General features: G+C 39.0%; 1 protein-coding gene across 1 annotated transcript in view; it reads right to left on the bottom strand.

Moving 5' to 3' along the window:
• Positions 1 to 22,916, bottom strand: part of tenm4 (teneurin transmembrane protein 4) — a 630,468-nt gene extending 607,552 nt beyond the window's left edge. Inside the window, exons 1-2 of the mRNA XM_057839253.1 lie at positions 22,660 to 22,916; positions 22,273 to 22,308 (exon numbers count right to left, since the gene is read on the bottom strand). The gene's annotated coding sequence lies outside the window, so the exon portion shown is untranslated. The remainder of the gene's footprint in view (positions 1 to 22,272; positions 22,309 to 22,659) is intronic.
• Positions 22,917 to 25,000: the final 2,084 nt, after the last annotated feature.

Below are 25,000 nucleotides of genomic sequence, written 5' to 3'. Positions count from 1 at the left end.
GACATCTGTCCACAACCTCAGTCAGTCACACTCCAAACTCCACTATGGCCAAGACCAAAGAGCTGTCGAAGGACACCAGAGACAAAATTTTAGCCCTGCACCAGGCTGGGAAGACTGAATCTGCAATAGGTAAAACGCTTGGTGTAAAGAAATCAACTGTGGGAGCAATTGTTTAGAAAATGGAAGACATACAAGACCACTGATAATCTCCCTCGATCTGGGGCTCCATGCAAGGTCTCACCCCGTGGCGTCAAAATGATAAGAAGGGTGAGCAAAAATCCCAGAACCACACAGGGGGACCTTGTGAATGACCTACAGAGAGCTGGGACGACAGTAACAAAGGCTACTATCAGTAACACAATGCGCCGCCAGGGACTCAAATCCTGCACTGCCAGACGTGTCCCCCCTGCTGAAGCCAGTACACGTCCATGCCCGTCTGCGGAGAGCATTTGGATGATCCAGAAGAGGACTGGGAGAATGTTTTATAGTCAGATGAAACCAAAATAGAACTTTTTGGTAGAACCACAGGTTCTCGTGTTTGGAGGAGAAAGAATACTGAATTGCTTTCGAAGAACACCATACCCACTGTGAAGCATGGGGGTGGAAACATCGTGCTTTGGGGCTGTTTTTCTGCAAAGGGGCCAGGACGACTGATCTGTGTAAAGGAAAGAATGAATGGGGCTATGTATCGACAGATTTTGAGTGAAAATCTCCTTTCATCAGCAAGGGCATTGAAGATGAGACGTGGCTAGGTCTTTCGGCATGACAATGATCCCAAACACACAGCCAGGGCAACAAAGGAGTGGCTTCGAAAGAAGCATTTCAAGGTCCTGGAGTGGCCTAGCCAGTCTCCAGATCTCAACCCTATAGAAAATGTGCGGAGGGAGTTGAAAGTCCGTGTTGCCCAACGACAGCCCCGAAACATCACTGCTCTAGAGGAGATCTACATGGAGGAATGGGCCAAAATACCAGCAACAGTGTGTGAAAAGCTTGTGAAGAGTTACAGAAAACGTTTGGCCTCCGATGTTGCCAACAAAGGGTACATAACAAAGTATTAAGATGAACTTTTACCAATATTCAGGTATTTAGTTATACACTTTTTAGTTATGTTTTAATTTGCCGTCAGATTTATGAGGAGTCCTTGAAAAAATTATCCTCTATATTTTCCTGTCAAAGACAGTGGAGGAGTTAAATTTGATAACCCTGACAGCATGACCCAACTACGTCTACAAGAGTAATTAACAAAGTCTATTCCCCTCTCATAAACCTTCTCTGCTTACTTTGCATCACATTGCCACTCAAGTTGCTAAAAGCAAAACATCCTTGAACATTATCATCCTTTGACCTGACACTCCAACGACGAATGGCGATAACAACTACGTGCCCATCAACATCTAATTGGGTGACGGCGAGGGTCGGAGGTTGTCATTTTCTCTTGCTTCCGAGCTTTTATTACATGCCGGACGAACGTGAGGACAAAATAACTACGTGTCACAGGAGGCGCTCAAGAAATGCACCACCGTTGAGTGCTAGTGTACTCTTTTTTTTTTTTCTATGGGCCCTAAGTCAAATAGGAATGGAAAGATACAAAATCCAATCCAACGGAACTAGGATGGACTCGGAGTGATCATTCAAACGCTCCTAACCATGCCAGTCCAAATGGATTTTGGATGTCTATCGCTGCGAAAGGCATTAAAAAACAATAACATAAGGGAGCAAAATATTTGTTGTTTTAGGTAGGACAGCTGTTTTTAACAAAATTCTATGTGTGGAATACAAAACTGGTCTCAATTTTTCTCACTCAGGTCAAGTTTTTGAACACTAAAGCCTGGTTTTCTTAAAGGGGATGTTTCGGCAAAGGGGGTGTGAGACATCAATAGAACCGTTATGCGCCAAGATAACAAATATTGATAAAGTTAACAAAAAAATCAATCACATTAATGAGCAATTATCGAAAATAGATCGAAAATGACGAACACTACCGAAAGTGTTCCGGAAACAGCCGAATGGGGCGGCGACGTCACGTCAAGTGATTGAAAGTCGAGGCGGAGCTAGGTGCCATTGTTTTTTAACGACGAGAGAGTAGCGTTGGGGTTTGTTTGACCAAAACATCACAACAATGGTTCAAAACTGCTGTGCTATGTGGTGTACAAATAGTTGTTTATCGGAATATAGTATCCATGAGTTCCTGAACGCGAAAAAAAAAGCTGGACTACACAGAAAATGGGTAAAGTTCGTCCGTGCAAAGAGGGCTAATTTTCTAGACACAGCCTCCGGCACGCTTTTCTGTGGTGCGCATTTTCCAACTGAAAGCTTCTCGAACTATGGACAAGAGAAATCGGGTTTTGCTAAAAGATTGCTGCTCAAAGGAGATGCGGTGCCAACCATAGATGCACAGCCACCTAAATGTCCCGAGATATCAAGAGAGAGACGATGACTGCTAAAGGAGGCTAAAGCTACGCAAAGGAGGGAGCAGCCAAGCTTGAAATGGCCAGAGTGAGTACTCTTTTATAATTAATAAAAAAAAATGTCACGCCTTTGGATACAGGACTCGACACATGTATAAATGATCGTTCGTAAAATATATAGAACAAATCCTCTGATCCCGTTCATATTTGTGTCTGTTGGCAGAGCGAAAAGCTATGATAGCGCAATAAATTATAATTATTCTATGCATTCCTTTATTTTGCAGTCACGGTGTATCAGCTTCACAAAAAGAAATGCTAAACAAATCATTGGTGTTTCCCACACGATCTGCTGCCGATGTTTCATCAGTGTCATTGCTCCCCTCAATGACCGTTTCATTACGCTGCATTGGCGTTCGTTTGGGCTCAAATTGGTCACCTATAACACCGATTAAAGCTTTGCAACTCTCCTCGTCACCATTAGATGAACATTCGTTACGTCCTTCTACGTCGGATTCGTCGCTGAAACTAGAAACGAAATTGTCTGCCATCATCGCCGCCATTCAGTATTAAAGCACTGAGCCTTTTTCTTGTTGAAGAAACAGCCCTCACTGCCAACTCTGAATTCTCTTTTATTGACAACGAGCGGTGTTTCTTCATGAGGGAACCTGGAATATGTGCAGGACGAACACAATGCATCAGCATAAACAGCTCAAAACACCCCTAATTCTCCCCACACTAGAAGGAATTATATTGATGCAGACAGGCGCTGCCCCCCTAGTGGCCGGTGGCACTCTCTTCACTTGACGTGACGTCACGCACACAATCTGCCAGATCTCGGGCGCCGGTCGTTTTAGCTTGACAATCGAGCCAAATTTCTCTCATTTTCTTGTGTGTAATTACACGAAGTGGCATGATATGAATACAAAAGGCATGCGTTTATGGATAAATGATGGAATATCAAAATTTTCCCAGGGCGCTACATCCCCTTTAAGATCAAATGAGCTATACAGGCTGAAGTCTGTGAGAAGAGAGTGGATACCCTCTACTGGCTAACTCCTCACTTACAGGCACAATCAGTCTGCAATTTATTAAACAACGCTAATTCAAAAATATTTTTTTTAAAATCAAGCTTCGAGGATCAATACGTACACGTCCCTAGAATATACCTACCAAATGTCATTGAGATCCATTTAAGAATAACGGTGGAACAGCTCAAAATGATAGTGTACACAGCAACAACAAAAACTACAACATGGCTGGTGACTTGACAGGCCTTTAGCCTGTAAAACTATGACACTGTACAAAACATACCGTCACAATCTTGAAATAATTTCTCACGTCATTTGTTCCAAAAATGGTCTAAATTTTTGATAAATATCTCAAATTTGGTTCTTTTTTTTGTTTGTCCGTTTCCTGGAAATTCTGGGGGAAAAAATGGCTATAGGCCTATTGGCTATTATTCTTTACAAGGTGTCGATATGTGCTTTTAGGGCTGGGTGATATGGAGAAAAAAACTTGTGATGGTTAAAAACTAGTGTCGCACCGATACGATTGCACACCGACCAATAAGTTACTATAAGATACGATACGATACGATACTATAGTATAGGGGTGTAACGGTACACAAAAATCTTGGTTCGGTATGTACCTCGGTTTTGAGGTCACGGTTCGGTTCATTTTCGGTACAGTAAGAAAACAAAACGCAAAATATAAATCTGCTAGTTGTTTATTACACCCCTTTGTGCTTTCAACAATAGGAACATTGGACTATACAAAGCGAGAATTCTGCTCAAAAGAGTAGTGGGTATTTAAAGATAATCCAACAACAATTTGCCTTTCAGACCTCGTGTATTGGTCAGCTTTCCTTCTGAAAGAAAGAAGAAAAAAGAAGTCCTGTGCTAAAGAGAAAAGGAATCCCAATGACAAAGATTTTAACATGTATTTTACAAATCAAATGCCTCAATGAATCATTTTTTTTTCTTATGAACGTTTTCAAAAGCTTTATTGGTGAATTTTCTCATGTTAAAGCGCCACACAGAAATTAATAAATTTAATTGTGTAAGCAGGATCTGTGTGTTATTATTATTTATTCACAGGTGTTTTAGCTAATTTCAATGTATTTTATTTAAATGGGCTATTATTTATTTTATTATGTGTTTATATTTTACAAATGTGATGTAGTATTCATTTATATTGTATATTTTATGTTGTATAACTTTAGTTCCTATGTGAATATTAGTTCCTACTTGTTTTGTTGTGGTAGCAGGGTTTTGTATTGAATACGGGGCCGTGTTGGTTATTATTATAGCAGAGAAGACAGCAGTAAATCAACAAAGACAAGTCAACTGTGCCCCGATCTACCACTCAAGAGATCTGATGGACTCAAAAAGTGGGTTACGATTGCATATTAGTTTGAAAATCGACCGGATCCACCGTATTTTTACACGAGTGACTTCCGTTCTGCCTGGTCCTAGCTACCGGTAGTAGTATTGATGCAGGAGGGTCGCGTCTCGCGTCAAATAATAAACTCTGCCGTTCTTTTAGCGTGCATCGTGTTGATCCGCTTCTGGGACGAGTCTAACACGCGGCCGCACTGCGACTGGTTTGTATTGGCTGATTGACTTTAACGACCGCGTTTCACTGCGGTCTCGCGGCGGCCACGTTGTCGTGCCGTTGACGTTTCTGGGTTATGATGTCTTACCGTGTTGGTCCTCATTATAGTAGAGAAGACGGAGTAAATATAATCAACACAAAGAAACTGTAACCCGATCAAGTTACAGCCTCGAAAAGTAAGGGTTACATTACGTCAGAAACTCGTTCGGTACGCCTCCGTTCCGAACCGAGCACCATGTACCGAAACGGTTCAATACAAATACATGTACCGTTACACCCTTACTATACTCTACTACTACTATAACTGAGACTCTCCCATAAAGCCCTTTTTCTTCCCTTCGGGTCAACCACTCTGGGCAAATATGCGCCTGTGAACATCCACGCACGTCCGCGCAGCAGCAGCGCTGTTTCCCCGAGCCTCCGCCTCGTCTCCGCTTGGCAAAAACACTTTTCCAACACACTTTTATTACACACTTAAGACTTACTAAGAGTGTTGTTAATCTTACTTTTAAAAAGTAATTACAGTTACAAATTACTTCTCCCAAAAAGCTAGTAACTCAGTTACCTCATTATAAGAGTAATTAGTTACTCAGCAAAGTAACTGACGCTACTTTTCATATTCTACACCAGTCTTGTTTTCGTCTCTGATGACGATAACGAAAATATTTCGTCAACAATTTCTTCATTACGATGACGTGACGATGACAAGCTAAAAAAATGTTTCGGAGACTAAAACAAAATGAGATGGATGCCAGTTTTCGTCTGACGAGAATAGAACAAGATGAAAATTCGGCGTAGTTTTCGTCATAAGGTCACAATGTGTGTCTTTTCTTATCTTTATTTCATTATCTTTCTTATGGTCGTGTAACTCATGTGACGTGCTGCCCCCCCCCCCCACTCCCACATACGTTTACACGCGTGTGTTCACGCCAGACTCCTTTTGTGAAACGTGTCAGGTGCTGCTTGGTAGGTTTCTTATCTTTGCTAGATATGATATGCTGCTTTAGCCTTTAAAAATCTGTGGTGAGTTATCATCACACATTAAAGGTAACTTGTTGCACTAGCATAGTATTCGCATTAGCATTAGCATGTAGCGAAGTAAGTGTCGTCTTAAACTCTTGGAAAACTTTTTACATACAGTTCGTGGTATCTAGGAGAGTTTAATGACTTGAAAATAATGTACTGTTTTCCTGCTGAGTGTGTATTATATCACGAAGTTGGTGATGTGTTTGTAGACTACAACTATGTTGTCGTCTGTCAATGTTCATTCAAAATTGTTGGAAACCTATTATTTATTTATTCATGGACTAAAACTTTTGAAGTTTAGAGGCGAAAGCATTTTTAGATATTGTCGATGTCTCGCTAAAACGAGACGAAATTTGAGTTTTCGTTGACTAAAACAAGAGGAAGACGCACACATTTTCAAATGACTAAAATATGACTAACACAGTATTTTCATCCAAAAGACTAAGACATTATATATTTTATTACATCCTTCACATCAAATAGGTTTATATTTACTGATTGAAGAATAAAAACCCTATATACAGTATTTTAGAAAATTTTGTACTTATTTTGATGAAATATATCACAGTCTGTTAAGAAAACACAAATGTAAACTGATCATTAACCAGTGCAAATCTCTGAAACTGTATGTCAGGCCCACTGCACAATAAGCAGACCACTATCCTTAAATATTGCGTAAAGTAACAATATTAAAAATAATACAAGTTTGAGAACGCTACCTTTGAAATTCCCTGGCTCGTCGCCATTATCACTGTCTTGTTGTGTTTGCCAGTGCGTGCTGTGACACAGGGCATGATCCGCCCACCTAGCCAATCATCATCCCGTTTGCAACAGCGTCACCACCCACCTCCCCTCCACACCCCCTCCGGCTCAGCTCTCTCCAGGCTGGCTGCTGAGGTGTGACAAAATCAGACAACTCGCACTTTTTCAACCAAATTGTATGAACACGGCCCTTCACATCCTCGGTTACGGTTAGGGCGTTGCAAAGATGGGAAAAGTAATTACCGTATTTTTGGACTAGAAGTCGCACCCGAGTATAAGTCGCACCAGCCATATAATTCCCAACAAAGAGGAAAAAAAAACATACATAATTCGCACCGGAGTATAAGTCGCATTTTTAGGGAGGAAATTTATTTGATAAATTCCAACACATAGAACAGATATATCATCTTGAAAGGCAATTTAAAATAAAAATACAATAGAGAACAACATGCTGAATAAGTGTATAGTATGATAATGTTACATAATGCATGAACAACGAAATGCGTACTTAGCCGGTATGTTAAAGTAACATCGCTATTTAGAGTTATTCAGATAACAATAGCATAAAGAACATGCTAACAAGTTTACCAAACCAACAGTGTCACTCCAAAACACCAAAATAACATGTGAAATGATATAATAATTAGGGCTGTCAAACGATTACAATTTTTAATCGAGTTAATTGCTTAACAGCTTAAAAATTAATTAATCGTAATTAATTGCAATTCAAACCATCTACAAAACATGGCATATTTTTCTGTAAATTACTGTTGGAATGGAAAGATAAGACACGAGACCGCATATGCATTCAACATACTCTACATAAGTACTGTATTTGTTTATTATAACAATAAATCAACAAGATGGCATTAACATTATTAACATTCTGTTAAAGCGATCCATGAATAGAAAGACTTGTAGTTCTTTAAAGATAAATGTTAGTACAAGAAATTTTATATTAAAACCCCTCTTAATGTTTTTGTTTTAATAAAATTTGTAAAATTTTCAATCATAAAATAAACTAGTAGCCCGCCATTGTTGATGTCAATAATGACACAATGCTCATGGGTGCTGAAGCCCATAAAATCAGTCGCACCCAAGCGCCAGCAGAGGGCGACAAAACTCCAAAGAACACAAGTCACAAGTGGACATTGCACTGCGCTGGCATTTTAATCTGTTTGAGCGGGGCATGTGCGTTAACTGCGTCAAATATTTCAACGTGATTAATTTAAAAAAATAATTACCGCCCGTTAACGCGATATTTTTGACAGGCCTAATAATAATCTGTTAATAATTTCACACATAAATCACTCCAGAGTAGAAGTTGCATCCCAAGCCAAACTATGAAAAAAACTGCGATTTATAGTCCAAAAAATACGGTAATTAGATTACTCACTACTGAAAGAAATAATGCCTTTAGAGACACTGTAGTACTCTAACGCCGTTATTAACAACACTGTTTGCCACTAACTGTTTTTAAGGTGCTGGTGCTGATTTGATGGGAAAAACACTTGTTGCGTTATGTTCGTTCTTGTACACAAGCTGCAATTACGCTTTAGGCCAGAGGTGGCAGTCGCGAGTAAAAAAAAAAAAAAAAACACTCTGTAGGCCTTTGAAGCAGTGTTTATGATGAGTTTATTTTCATGTGCGTATGCAGTAATTTATCAGTAAAAGTTTTTTTTTCAACGTGGTGTCGGTATAGTATCGGGATCGGCCGATACCACAATCGGAATTGGGAGTAAAAATATGATATCAGTGCAACACTGCTAAAAACTGAGCTCAGTTTAGAATTCTGTACCCAAAATTTAGTTAGTAACAGCTATCAAACCTAACAGATTTTTTTCCCCTCCAAATTGTTGCCCAGTGTAATCATTCACTGCTAGCAATAAGTACACTTAAAGCTCTACCCTCGACCAACGCTCGCACTTCCTCCCATAAAAAGCGCGTGAGTTACGACGGGCCGCCGCCTTGTAAAAACGTAGGGCGGCGCGCTAGCGAGTTGTGCGCCGTGTCACGACCCGCCTATCATTACTTTTTATAGGTCCTGATTCCAGGCGCAAGCGGCGTATGGCTTGCCGATAATGGGGGACACAAACTATTTTTGCATTTCAAGGCTTCTGTTTGAGCTTTGGAAAAATACTTTGAAAGCCACATGTCAATATCATGGACAACAATGTTCATCGTTACCAATGGGGACCATATTTTGATTTCCAAAAAAAAGAGGACACTCGGCCCGGCCTCGAGATACTTGAGTTTTACTCGAAGATCACTCAAAGATGCCTAAATCACCCACTTTTTTTTTACTCAACAGGCTTTATTCTTCCTAAAAAAAAAAAAAAAAATACAATGCAGACCCATGGAAATGTAGTCCAGTCAATACACACACACAGTAGGCTATGTGCAAACTCAACATTTTTTTAAATTACCATATTGGCCCGAATATAAGACGGCCCTGATTATAAGACGACCCCCTCTTTTTCAAGACTCAAGTTTGAAAAAAGACTTTTTGAACACCAAATTAATTTTTATACAGAAAATAATTACAGTACATCTGAAAAAAATGATTATAACAATATATTTGAGTGAAAGAGCATGTTATTTTGCCTCATTCAAATCTTAATATCTGAACATATACCTAAATATGTAAACTAAAGTGCAATCACATTCGTAAATGAATGGCTTCTAGTTTTTTTTTTTTAAATGTAAATAAACCAATCTACTGTGATAAAACAACAAAATTGCAATAACTGCATTAACCATCAAAATGAAGTCTAACTAACTGTAGTCGTGAAACAAATCTGAATAAGGAAAAACATTGCAATAAAGTAATGCAAAATGGTTAAACTAGTAGCTGAGATCTGTCATGACAGAACATCGCTGTAATGATATCTGGCGCCATCTAGCGTCGTAAAAGGGGAGAGTAGCTGAGAGCTGTCATAACAGAAAATCGCTTCAATGATATCTGGCGTCATCTAGCGTCGTGAATGGATATGTTTTTAGTCACACCACACTCCTCCACCGGCTTTCCACTATCGGCATCACCCGCACCCCGTTGAACTGGTTTTCTTCCTACCTTTCTGAGTGCAGCCAATATATCCAACTAAAGTCATTTAAATCTAAACCCTCCCGTTACCTCTGGTGTGCCTCAGGGCTCTGTCCTGGGGCCCCTACTCTCCATCATATACCTACTTCCCCTTGGCAATATTTTTCGTAAATTCAACATCCACTTTCACTGCTATGCCGACGACACCCAACTTTACCTCAATTCTGCACCTTCCTCCTCTCTCCCGCCCTCATCTCTGACTGACTGTATCACTGAAATAAAAATCTGGTTTACCCACAACTAAAACTGAACAGTAATAAAACTGAGGTGCTCCTCGTTGGCTCTAAATTCATCTCAAAAAACCATAACATTTCCATTACCATTGACAACGCCACTGTTTCACCCTCTCCCCAAGTCAAGAGCCAAGGAGTAATCCTCGACAACACACTTTCCTTTCGATCGCACATCAATAACATCACCCGGACCTGTTGACTGGGGGCCCTAGGCAATTGCCTGCTTTGCCTAATGGGACGCGACGCCTCTGGGTGTATGGAGCCACTTTTAGAACTCCTTATTGAACTCCTTACTGTAGTCTGATCTCTCGCCAAACCATCAGTTGATGGTAGTAATTCCCCATGAAACAAAGGGTAAACTGCCAAAAAAAAAAAAAAAAAGATCTACTCCTTCTCCCGCCCAACTAGGAGAAGCCACGTCAATGCAGGCAGGCCCTGCCCCCTAGCGGCCGGAGGGATTCTCTTCAAATTGGTCCCGTGAAAAATCATAAAAACCAGACATTTTCATGAATTTATGAAACCCGGCCGGACGCTCCGGAGGGCCTGTAACAAGAGGACTTGTCCGGGCAAAAGAGGACGTTTGGTCACCCTACCGATACTGTAGCACAGGGGTTTACCCCGGCAACACAGGCTATTCTCATTACGGGAAGCGAGTGTTGGATCAACACGATTCCAAAGGCGACCTAGTGTTGACACTCTTCTTTGGAATGTAAATCTTTTATGAAACGGCCAAACAACGGCGCCGGGTGTGAATGCTCATGCAAATCATCACCTGAGGCAGCAGTTCAATACAAACAAGAGTGCGACAAGGACTTTCAAGTTAAAGAGAGGTTCAAATTCATGGCAGTGACATTGTTTAAAAGGGAATTCAATATAGAAAGTCAACCTCCACCTCTTTCCTGATACAGCTCTATGGTTTTAAGAGCTTTGAATCCGGGGGAAGGGCTAAATCTAGTCCGGTTTGGTAGCGGAAGAAGGGTCCGCGACTGCGACGATATTTGATTGATGAATAGGAGAGATGTCAAAAGACTGATTTAACTAATTCATTGACCTTAGAATGCATTTATTTGACTGATTCGAACCATTCTAACTTGAAAATTTTCAACTTATTCCAGGATCTAGCCCATTTTTCAGAATTTCAAAACAGACACAAAAAACACATTTGATATAAAGTGACACCTCTATTTAAGAAATTAATTGGTTGTGGAAGTAGTTCCGTAACTTAAAAAGTCTGTAAGTGGAGACGCGTTTTCCATGTAAATGCCCTAATCAGTTCCAAGCCCCTCAAAATTCAGACATAATCTTTCATAATGCATAAAAATGCATCAAAACATGCAACAAATACATGTTACAGATTATTGTGCAATAAAAATACAATAAGGTGTGCATAGTGAAAAAATACAAGAATAAAGTTAATACACTCACTGCCACTGAGCATCACTAAGCCACATGGCTGCTATATGCCATTGTTTAGCCACAACTGGATTCGTTTCAGACACAGAAATGTAGTTTATTCCATCTGCAGGCAACAGGTAGATCATGATTTTACGACACTCTGCGGGTGTGCGCTGATCTTCCCTGAGACAAAACACTACCGCTTTTCCCCACCGGTGTCGCTAAAATCGACCAAATCTGAAAACTTACCTAGTGTTACTTTAACTTAAAAATCCTGTATGTAGAGATGTTTGTAAGTAGTGGTACTGCTGAACTGTGGTACCTTGACATACAACTTTAAATCGTTCCAGGACCTGGTTTGTATGTTGAAATGGTCGAATGTCGAGAGGGATTGCTCCATTACAATACGTACATAATTCAATTTATTCGTTACACATCATAAAACCCTATGCTAATTCCTTAAATACTAAAGGTACAATTAGAAATAGCAATCACAAATAGCGATACAAATAAATACAGTGGGGCAAATAAGTATTTAGTCAACCACTAATTGTGCAAGTTCTCCCACTTAAAAATATTAAGAGTGGCCTGTAATTGTCAACATGGGTAAAACTCAACCATGAGAGACAGAATGTGGGAAAAAAAAAGAGAAAATCACATAGTTTGATTTTTAAAGAATTTATCTGCAAATCATGGTGGAAAATAAGTATTTGGTCAATACCAAAAGTTCATCTTAATACTTTTTTATGTACCCTTTGTTGGCAATAACTGTCAGGGAAGCTCAAGTTTGAACTCCGAGACAAGTATCAACAGATAACAAAATGAGAATAATGAATTAGACAGCCAAGGATTGCCTGCTTCGAAGACTTTATAAACATGATACATCATGGGTAAAAAATGATATGACTCAGCTAGGAGCCGAGATCACCCAGAAAGTACGAAGCTGTACAATAGAAGCTGGACATTTATACTGTTAAAAAGGGCGGTGCCGAAGCGCCCCGTGAAACGAAACTTTACCCAGAAACAAAACTCATCATCTCGCAAGCCTTGGTATTTTTCTATACAAAAACATCTTTGAGCTGAGACCTTGAACACTGGTGCCGGGTGGAACGAAGATAAGAAAACAGTCCTCCCTTGGATTCATTCAGGGCATGTTGGAAAAACAACGGAATATAACAGTCCATATTTGGGCATATGGTGATACCGTCTACGATCGTCAAGGCCATGAGAAAGCACACTCAAAAAGATTATAAGAATAATACTCTATGCTATAATGTTCTCATGCAAGCATTACAAATGCATACAAAATATGAAATGTATAATGGTTGTGTTTTAAGCATGAATAAAATTCACAATAACAGAGGCCAAACGTTTTCTGTAACTTTTCACAAGCTTTTCACACACAGTTGCTGGTATTTTGGCCCATTCCTCCATGCAGATCTCCTCTAGAACAGTGATGTTTTGGGGCTGTCGTTGGGCAACACAGACTTTCAACTCCCTCCACAGATTTTCTATGGGGTTGAGATCTGGACACTGGCTAGGCCACTCCAGGACCTTGAAATACTTCTTAGGAAGCCACTCATTTGTTGCCCTGGCTGTGTGTTTGAGATCATTGTCATGCTGAAAGACCCAGCCACGTCTCATGATGTTTCCACCCCCATGCTTCACAGTGGGCATGGTGTTCTTTGGATGCAATTCAGTATTCTTTCTCCTCCAAACACGAGAACCTGTGTTTCTACCTAAAAGTTCTATTTTGGTTTCATCTGACCATAACGCATTCTCCCAGTCCTCTTCTGGATCATCCAAATGCTCTCTAGCGAACCGCAGATGGGCCTGGACATGTACTTCTTCAGCAGGGGGACACATCTGGCAGTGCAGGATTTGAGTCCCTGGTGGCGCATTGTTATTACTTTTGTAATAACAATGTTATTTGTTATTTATTTTACGCATTGTATTACTGATAGTAGCCTTTGTTACTGTGGTCCCAGCTCTCTGTAGGTCAGGGGTGTCCAAACGTTTTGCAAAGGGGGCCAGATTTGGTGTGGTAAAAATGTGGAGGGCCGACCTTGGCTGAGGTCCTTTACGTAGAACAATATATTTAAGCAAATGTTAGCAAGCCATTCTGTGCATCACATTTGCTTTATTTTTATTTATTTTTTAAAATTAATTTAGGGCTGTCAAAATTATCGCGTTAACGGGCGGTAATTAATTTTTTAAATTAATCACTTTAAAATATTTGACGCAATTAACGCACATGCCCCGCTCAAACAGATTAAAATGACAGCACAGTGTCATGTCCACTTGTTACTTGTGTTTTTTGGTGTTTTGTTGCCCTCTGCTGGCGCTTGGGTGCGACAGATTTTATGGGTTTCAGCACCATGAGCATTGTGTAATTATTGACATCAACAATGGCGAGCTACTAGTTTATTTGTTGTTTGAAAATTTTACAAATTTTATTTAAAACAAAAACATTAAGAGGGGTTTTAATATAAAATTTCTATAACTTGTACTAACATTTATCTTTTAAGAACTACAAGTCTTTCTATCCATGGATCGCTTTAACAGAATGTTAATAATGTTAATGCCATCTTGTTGCTTTATTGTTATAATAAACAAATACAAGACTTATGTACAGTATGTTGAATGTTTATGTCCGTCTTGTGTCTTATCTTTCCATTCCAACAATAATTTACAGAAAAATATGGCATATTTTATAGATGGTTTGAATTGCGATTAGTTACGATTAATTTTTAAGCTGTGATTAACTCGATTAAAAATTTTAATCGTTTGACAGCCCTAAATTAATTATTTCAACAATCTCGCAACTAGCCTCTGTGGCGTTCTCTTTCGACTCTCAGGCTCTTGTGAAATACTGCTGCTGTAAAATTAAACTAGCTTCAAGTTGCTTCAATTTCTCGCAACCTATCTTCCCTGTAATCTTGTCATACATGTCAGCGTGTCTTGTTTGGTAATAGAACCCACTCACCAACGTCACACAATGACGTGTCGCTGTATCCGGCCACCGTATTGTCCGTCATTGTTTATCTGTGTTCTCAATGGTTTCAATTTGTCTTGCAATTTATAGTGCAATTCATGGAAGCCCCGGTGCTTTCAGACGCTGTAAACTCATTGGATGCGTTGCATAAAAGGCGTTATGTGGAAAAGCTTTAGTTTATCCATTCGCCAGATCCATATTTGATGCCTAAATCGATATTTTTCGACCCGCTGTCTTCGCCCTCTCTGCCTGACATCTGCTACCCTGATATCTACAACTATCTTGTCCACAGAAACTCAGCCTATTCTCACGAAACTTTGAAAAACTTTAAGAGCAGCACTCTAAGCAACATTACCCCGTGTGACCCTTTACTTTCAATTTTCTAAAATGGCGACAATCAATAAAAAAAAAAGTTGACTGCGATCCCCGACGCTTCAAGGATAGGTGGATATTGGACTATTTCTGTAATACAATACGCAACAACTGTGTCTGCCTCATTTGCAAAGAGACAGTCGCTGTTTTCAAAGACACGCTGACATGTACACAACATTACAAGGAAGATACGCAGCGAGAAATTATAGCAACTTGAAGCAAAGCTAGTTTAATTTCACAGCAGCAGTATTTCGCAAGAGCCCGAGGGTCGAAAGAGAACGCCACAAAGGCGAGATTGTTGAAATTACGAATTTAAAAAAATAATAATAAAGCAAATGTGACAAACAGAAGGGCTTGCTAAAAATTGTTTAAATATATTGTTCTACGTAAATCAGCCAAAGCCCCCCACATTTTTACCACACCAAATCTGGCCCCCTTTGCAAAAAGTTTGGACATTTAACTGATGATCCGTAGACGAGGCCAGCTTCTTTCACTTGGTACCAGCTAAATATTATTCAAAAAATAATGATGGCGGAAGAAATAAACATCTTGAAGTTGAAACTGTATGTTGTCGGCGATTAGCCTCGCAATGATCGCAATGAATTGTTGCATATTTTAGAGAAGAAATACAGTAGTCCAGTTTCCACCTATCCTTGAAGCGTCAGCCGTCACAGTCAACTTTTTTTTTTTGATTGTCGCCATTTTACAAATGGGGAATAAAGGGTAACACGGGGTAATGTTGCTTAGAGTGCTGCTGCCTATTAGTGGGTAAATGAGGAGCAGCATTTAGTGTGTAAGCTACTTCATATGCTGGTCGCAGTACTGCTGACCAATTTATTAAGTCTGTGTGCGGGCCAGACGTTATTGATTTTATGACAGAGGCTGGGGGCCGGATGAAATTTGACCACGGGCCGCATTTGGCCCCCGGCCAGGACTTTGGACATGGCTGCTGTAGGTCATTCACTCGGTCCCCCCGTGTGGTTCTGGTTCTTTTTTTTTTTTTTTCAAACTTGAATTAAGTAAAAAAAATTACAAATCAACAAAATACTCTTTCATTGGATTTTAAATAAAATACATTTAAAGAAAATTTGAGAATATTGTGATATATGATTGTATGAATATATTTTCCCCTCTTTTATTTCAACTTATAAATAAAATATTTAGGGTTTTTTCTGCTTTATTTTTAATTTAAAAAAAAAACAAAACAAGACAAAACATCATAATAAATGTATATATCCACTATAGTTGAAGGGAAAAGCCAAAAGAAAAAGAAGATTGTAATAGATCAATAAAGAGACAATCATATACGTTAACTCTAAAAATAAATACTACAAAATAAATGGGTAAAAAAATTTGTATGATGAATAACTAAAAAAAAAAAAAAAAAAAAAAAAAAAAACTGGCAGAAATTGACAAGAAAAAGTCTCAAAAAAGACGCTTTGGACAGTTTTTAGGTTAGCAATAACTAATAATAATAATGATTCAACTGTCGATTCATTAAATCATCAATTAGTCATGGCAGCCTATAACTGGAAGACATAACGGCCCTCTGAAGAAAACTATAAGTCCAATGTTGCCTGCAACAAATGACTTTGACACCCCTGGTTTAATAAACCGGTATAGAGAATAGCGCGTTAGGCTACAGTAATCCCAGCGTCCAATAAACAAATAATACTCCTAAACTGGACTGTTTAACCTTTCTAGTATCTAGGGAAGCCTGACCTTTATGCGGAGATGAAGCCTCTTCCACTACATTAGAGTCTGAATCAATAGGGTGGTCAGCTTGAACCTCTGATGAAAATAGAAAACCACCCACCGAGTTTGCTTTTTTGTTCTGCGAACGCCGTCGGATTGATTGACATGTTCCACGTCAATCGTGGAGACTATATGGAACATGATATGGATAATTATTTCCTATTTGGAAAAATGTCAATATTTAAAATGCTTTTTGACCGATGTTACATTTCAGCGTCATGAAGAAAAAGACTACCTTTCAGAAAGTTGATCCTTTTTTTTCATGATTTCCTGTGGAACTTTTTTTAATTAACCTCCTAATTAACCTTCAGCGCTTTGTGTTGACAGTTACGGCCATTTTTTTTTTTCTGTCATTTTCCCAAATGAGTCCGGATGCGTGGCCGCTCTATCCCGTCGCATTATCGACCAGCGAGCGCTCGCCTTTCCACCCGTTTGCTTATTGTGAGATGACCCGGTCCGTTCACGTGACCTCGGACGCGGGTGAATTGATGAGTCGCTGATAGAGAGGTCACCAAAGGGCGCGAATGGAAGCTATCTGGAGCGATGGTTGTTATAACAGAGGGTGATTATCAAGTTTCGTGTTAGCCTGAATGAATGAGTTTGGGAAGCTGCTGGCACTTGCTTTTCACCAAAATTTCAAATAACAAAAAGAAAATACTTTTAAGCATTGACGGCGATAGACGCAGGGGTGAAAGTGGCTAGAATTTCTTGCCAGAACTACCCAACGTAAATTTTATGTATTTATTTTCTTTTTTTGCTGGGAGGGGGGGGGGCGGGGGGGGGGCAAACCTTCTTAAACTACTGAAATGCAAAGAAAACCGTTTTAGCAGTAATTTCTATAACACATACGAAAACTGATTTTCATTCAAATTTGTATTTTTTCAATGATTTGCAAAATAAAAGTTAACATAGGATGGATATCAAAATTGAATATTAAAATTGAATATTAAAATTGAAGGTAATGTAAACATTTTTTTTTAAATAATATATAAGTAACATACATTCAGAAAAATAAGTACAAATGACTTATATTATGCAGAGTGAAATGGAATATATTTTCAAGATCGCATTGACTTTTTTTTTTTAAATCATAAGGAAATAAATAAGTAGCCTAACATAAATGAACAAATATAAGTCCAAAGTACCAATTGAGAGCTAAGATGTTCTGAACCTCCCCATCAGAGCAAACAAAACTAAATATGATAAGTAAGCCTCCTCAACTCTTTCGTTTCTCTTAAAGATTTGATCCATTTTATGTTGCATTGCCCTTTTTTGGGTCGCATCAATTCAACAACCTTTTTTTTTTTTTTTTTGCTGTTCCAGAAAAACATGCACATTTGAACCAATCAGAGGTAACTATCTCTGCTGATCACATGTAAGTATGTCATCCAATTGAACGGATAAATGAATCCAGGCGTTTTTGCTTTGCTGCGTGCATTCGCACATTGACGTGATTCGTCATCGTCAGATTCGGATAACTGCAGCAGCTGGGGAAACCTCCATGCCGTCCGTGGAATAAAATATATAATAAATATTGGTGGAAACGGATTACGTGACACAAGCACTATTATTCTGCTTGTACCGGAACAGCATTCCGGCCCTGAATCTTATACCGGAACTGCGTTCTGGCCCTGAATCTTATGCCGGAACTGCGTTCCTGACCGTTCTGGCCCACTTTCACCCCTGGATAGACGTCCAATCTTTTTGGACTTTGAGACCGGCGGCAATAGAGTTCTACTCGCTGAAAAACAACACAGATATTTTTAAAAAACGATTTGCCATGGGTCTGGAAGAAAGAAAAACATCTTCACCTCTTAGCCTCAATCATGTTTGTGATGAATTTTTCCCTCCCCTCTGTTCATTGTTAGCAAATGCGCCAGGTAGGGAGAAGAATAGGTGAGGGAGGTGCAGAGGTCAGCCGCATTTGTTTTTTTTCCGAGTGGGAGATGCGAACGATAAATTGTCGATAAAACTGCTCTGATGTAGCCAGCGGTTGCCATTTGAATTCTGATGTATGAGATATCTAAGGTATTTTTTATATTTCATAGTATAATGCTAATATTGCTATTGAATTATTTTATTTCACTAACTGATTGCCTATCATTGACAAGGACTGATGTCAAATCCATTTAAACTAGGAGGACTCGCTAAGAACTCTCATGTTTGAGTGTCATTGACGGAGCTAGATGAAAATATGTCGTTTAATTTTATTTGTACATACAAAAACGGTAGATGAATTAAATAAAGTTCTAGTCCAAGTCCTGGGCTTTCCTCATCCTTAGACCCTCCATGTCGGCAAGGAAAAACTTCAAAAACTCTTTGGAAAAAATGAGAAAGAACCACAGTCAGGAGAAATCCACTCCCAGGATGGATAGAGAGGATGCACCAAGAATGCTAATTGGGAATTAGCAGACAGAATTACAGTTGATAAAATTTTAAAGGGGAAGTTCTGAATTTTTGAGATTAGGCGTTTAGGTAGCAAAGCAGAAGAATTGGTTAAAAGTAATTGATAAATTACTTTTAAAGTAACTTAGTTAATTTGATAATAAAGCAATCAGTAAAGTAACTACCGTAATTTCTGGACTATTGGGCGCCCCTGATTGCAAGCCTCACCCAGTACATTTTTAAAGGAAAACCCATTTTGTACATACATAAGCCTCTCCTGCCTATAAGCCGCGTGTGCCCACTTAGTAACAAGAGACATTGACAAAGAAATAGTTTTCAAACTTTTAATAACAGACCTTAACTTTTTGTTCCAAACAGCGCCGGCAAACACAGCGGCACGGAAGTTACAGTTGTGGTCAAAAGTTTAACTAACATCTTCCTCGACACATATATTCCATGTGTCTCACTCCCACATTCTATGCTCGAGCGCCCCTGGTGGCCGTCAGAAAAATACACAAATTGGCCGCATGATTGCACACGCCGCAGGACCCAAAATGAGGGAAAAAAGTAGCGGCTTGTAGTCCGGAAATTACGGTAGATTAATTTTTGAGGCGTCATCAGTAATCGGTAATTAAATTACTTTTTCAAGTAATCCATGACAACACTGGTCACAGGTACGTAGAATGACCCCGCCCCAGAAAAACAAACAACTGAGAACACAAACATGACACAATGTGCTCGATTAGTTAATTACTTAGATCAACGACCACTCCAAACGATTACTTGAATATGGAAATAGTTATTGATTACCATGTTTTTTTAGAATATAAGATGCACTTAGAATCCTAACCTCTTTTTTTTCGTTTGTTTTTTTTTTTTAAGAAAAACTGGGGCATTAACTTATCGACTACCAGTGACAATAATAGATGTTCAATTAATTCAAACTAGCAGGACTGGCTGATAATGCTCACGTTTCAATGCCATTGATGACAATAGGCATCCAATCCATTATGACCAGTTTATTCGCCCCCTTCAGTCAAAATGGATTGGACGTCTATCGCTGTCAATGGCAGCCATGAGTGGATTCTGATTTTGTTTTGACATGGTTAAAATTTCATTCATTCGTTCCCTGCTAGCCCCTCCCAGTTTAATTAGATCGAATGCTTATCGTCGTAAATGAAACTGACTTGCACACTCCAACATCTGCCAACAACACTATAGAAAAAATCCCAATTGATGTCATTGATTCTCTGAAGTGTATGATTGTAAAATAGTTAAAAACTCTGGGCATGCAAACCACAGTGTCAGGCGTCCTTTTGAGTTCAAGTGGCCTTGAATCTTGGACTTCAGATGCATCATCTTCCCGGGCCATCTGTCTTTGCATCTCGGACCGATATGAACTTGATCAAAAGACAGTGGCTGGCCCAGGAGCAAGCTAATGTGCTCATTAACATTGGCCGCAGTGCCCGTCGGCATTCGCTGTGCATTAATGAAGTAACGAGCGGCGCCAAACAATAGCTTTGGAATGCTCGGCTAGCCGCACGCGGGTGCTCCCTAACGACACGACCGAGTCAACTTGGCAATGATCCAACAAGAAAAAAAAAAAAAAATGGAAGGCTTTTATTCAACAGTGCTGTAATGTTATCAAGTCATGCTTTTGTAAAAGCTTTACTGTACCCTGGTCGGGTTTTTATTTTGACATGCAAAGTGAAAAAGGCTCCATGTGTTGAAAAATAAAACCTTACACTGAGGAGGTGCTTAATTTTCAGGAAGGGATTTTTTCTTCTCCCAAAAAAAAATGCTAAAACAACTTCTCTGTTGTTTTGGGGTGTGGAACTTTAATGAATCAATTACAATTAATTACAAAACATTTAGGACCTACAACAAATTACACAATAAATTCCAGGTTGCATTCCAATCACAGAACCTTAAAGTGCGTACGACAGGAGGAAAAAAGTCTTAAATAGCATTATTATGTGAATTAGAATCATATTTTCAGACGATTCGACTATATACAACAATTTAGCAAAGCGCAGATGACGAGAAATTAGTCTTTTAATCTGCCGGTTAGCCCCGCCTACAATTATAGGGCTCTAGCTTCCCCAACAGGTGGATGACGTCAGTGGGAGAATGGGCTCATCGGTTTTACTATTCAGCCCATTGAGGGGGAATTGTTCAGACCAAGGAAAATGCGACGAAGAGAGCCGCAAAATGTCATTGTTTCAGTCTCTCTACTCAAATTTTTTTTTACAGGATATTCTTTTTATCCACATATTTTCCCCCAATAGCTAAATAAATGGCATGGTCATGACAAATAACAGTCTTGTGCTAAATGTAATATGAAATAATAAGAATGCATTTATTCAGGACAACATGGCAAAATTACTCCTTATTAGTCAAAACTGTCGACTTCACCTTTACTGTCGCAACTCCCAAACGATATTTTATGCCACCTAAGTCGGGCTTATGTCATTTCCCTTCCCCGGCTTCGGAGAATGTCAAAAAACCAAGAGGCGTGACAGCTAGCCGACACGCTAACCCGAACAGAGTGATGCTTCAAAGCGGAAAATCCCACATAGCTAGCCCGGATCATTTCACATGACGACTGGGTTGTCCATTATCTTCGCCGATCGGCAACCCGCCCGGCGACGAACAAGTTAGAGCTCGTCATTCCCTGTTGAGCGCAGAGGACTTGTTTGCGGGGAAGCGGCTGGACAATTTAGGTAACAGTATAGGTTACTGCTTACAAGGTCTATTTTTTTTTTTTAAATAATATTTATTTTTAAGCACAACTTCATCTATACGAACTTTAAATACTGTACTATAACCTATTACATGACCATATTAGGCCAAATTGATGACACAAAAATCATCAAATTTCGACCAGAAAAACACTTAAACATTACCCTTCCGAGGAGCATGAGTGCCCTTGAGTGGAGGAAAAAAAATGTTACCTCTGATTGGTATAATGGAGTAATGTGGTTATTGTGCGACATGTCATTGGGGAAACAGACAGCCACTGTTGGCATCTCTGGCAAAAATAAAGTCAATTAAAAGGAAAAAAATAACGACTGTAGTGTAGCCCAAAGTAGCGGAGTAAGAGTAGTGTTTCTTCTTCACAAATCTACTCAAGGAAAACCAAACAGTACTGCGTGTTAAAACTACTCTAACAAGTATATTTCTCTCAAAAAGTTACTCAAATAAATGTAGTGCTTTACTACTCACCTCAGGAGCTGATGCACACATTAGCTTGGCTGATGGCTACAGAAAGAGAAATTCAATTAAATCAGCACATTTCTTCTAAAATGATAATAATAATAATAATAATAATAATACAGTGTTATGAAAAAGTATCTGAACCTTTTGGAATTTCTCACATTTCTGCATAAAATCACCATCAAATATGATCGTATCTTTGTCAAAATCACACTGATGAAAATACAGTGTCTGCTTTAACTAAAACCACCCAAACATTTATAGGTTTTCATATTTTAATGAGGATACCATGCACACAATGACAGAATGGTAAAAAATAAGTATGTGAACCATCTGCCTGAGGAGACTAAAAGAGCAGTTGAAACCAATTTATTGTGTGAGTGTCCAATTACTCACATAGAGGGAATAGCGGGGCTCCAGATGCGCTGCATACACGAAAACTCGTGTGAGGCTGGGACGGTCATTTGATGGCGTTCATTTGTCTAATTTCTTAATGTGATCACGTGTGTATAATAAACTTCGATCACATGACTACTTTGGTTTAATTTTGCCACTTTCCCATCCGCTCAAGCTCAAATGGTGACACGTTTGTCTACTATATACACTGTATTGCAAAAGTGTGCACAGTGACGTGATCGTGTGGAACTTACAAACAAAAAAAATATCAAATAAGAGCGTACGAGAGCGACTCTAATTACATTGGATGGAATACTAGTAGATAAAAATGCTAGCGGTCAACAGAAATTTGGCACCCTGCCTCCTCTCTTCCTACCTCAATCACACTTTCCCAGGGCGTCACAGGTGGTATTAATTAGGTGACAGAGTGACAATGACACACCCACTCCAAGCACACACACTCATTAACCCTTTGCACACCAAAACAGGTTTTGCTCAAATTCCTGCCTCTAACACAGTTTTTACCAAACATTTGAAGTCAGGTGTGTGTCCAATCACTGATGAGTGGTTTAAAGCTGCCCTGCCCACTATAAATATACACACACCGGGCAAGAATTGTCTTGAAGCATTGTCTGCATAGGCGGAGTTTGACTTTTGGGGCAGGGGGGCCCAACATTTTGATGACCCCAGTGTCAACAATAAAATTAACTTACAAGAATATTTATAATAATTAGTTGACAATGAGTGTTTTTTGTTCCCCATCATTCTTGAGGGGAATTCTAAATCGGACTGCTTAGGCAATACTTTTCGCCAAGATCGTCATCCATTGAATATGGTACGCCCGCCGGTGTCGTGCCAATGTAGTTACCCCAGTCAAAAATTGTATCCCCTGGGCGGAGCCAAATGGAAGTCGATGTGTGTCTTTAATATTACATTTTTAAAAAATTGTTGCTTCAATCAAAATATATATTTTCAACCCCAAAAAAGTAGCTTCAATCAAAAAAAGTGAGTGAATGCAAGAATAAATTTGAAACTCGAAAAAATGCATACAAAAGCTATTTTTTTTTTTTTTTTTTTGAGTAATTGAAGTAATGTTGATTTGTGTTTGGGCCACATTTTTGCAAGGAAATTTTTGTCATTATTCAATCAAAAAATAAGTTGCTTCAAAAAAATATATCTTTTCAAAAAGAAAAATCACTTCAGTCAAAAAAAGAAAAAATTCAATGATGGTAAAAGTTTTTGATAACTATTGTCTGGGATTAAAAAAAAAAAAAAAAAAATCAACAAATTTATGAACACATTTACTCCAGGGGTGAAAGTGGGCGGGACCGGTCAGGAACGCAGTTCCGGTATAAGATTCAGGGCCGGAACGCCGGTATACGGTGTTTTGATTCAAAGCTTCCACACATGCATTTCATCTCCGAGAAGAAAACAATCTACCAACATCAGATTTACGTACACAAGTGTTAACAAAAAGCATAATAAGGTGCTTGTGTAGGGTAATCCGTTTCCACCGATATTTAATTTTTATTTTATTCCATGGACGGCATGGAGGTTTCCCCAGCTGCTGCAGTTATCGGAGTCTGACGATGACGAGTCACGTCAATGTGCGAATGCACGCAGCACAGCAAAATGCCTGGACTCATTTATCCGTTCAACTGGCTGACATACTGACATGTGATCACCAGATATAGTTAGCTCTGATTGGGTCAAATGTGCATGTTTTCTGAAACGGCAAAAAAAAAAAAAAAAAAAAAAAAGGGCAATGCAACAAAAAATGGATCAAAGCAAGGTAAGAGTTAAGGTGGCTTATTTATCATATTTAGTTTTATTTGCTCTGATGGGGAGGTTCAGAACATCTTAGCTGTCAATGTGCACTTTGGCCTTATATTTGTTCATTTATGCTAGGCTACTTAATCATTTCCTTATGATTTAAAAAAGAATGTGTGCGCGATCTTCAAAATATATTCCATTTCACTCTGCATAATATAAGTCATTTGTACTTATTTTTCTGAATGTATGTTACTCATATCTTTATTATTAACACAACAAAAAGTAAATGTTTACATTATCTTCAATTTTAATATACATCCTATGTTCTTAAGTAGTTAAAATGGAGATTTGGCATTTAGTATGTGAGGAAATGAGGGAAAATAAAAATTAGGAGATTGAGGTTGGGGTTATAGCTGTTTGCGGCAAGAAATTCTAACCACTTTCCCCCCTGCTTCTACTTCCATTCAACAGTTTTCCTTTCATATATGTATAAAAAAGAATGGCTTTTTTTGGCCAAATATTGCGATGTGATTGATCAAGATTAATTTCAAAACTTCTAATTAGAGAT

This window comes from Corythoichthys intestinalis, chromosome 6, assembly GCF_030265065.1.
Source record: "Corythoichthys intestinalis isolate RoL2023-P3 chromosome 6, ASM3026506v1, whole genome shotgun sequence".
Classification (NCBI taxonomy): Eukaryota; Metazoa; Chordata; class Actinopteri; order Syngnathiformes; family Syngnathidae; genus Corythoichthys; species Corythoichthys intestinalis.
This window is presented reverse-complemented; position numbering and strand designations above follow the sequence as displayed.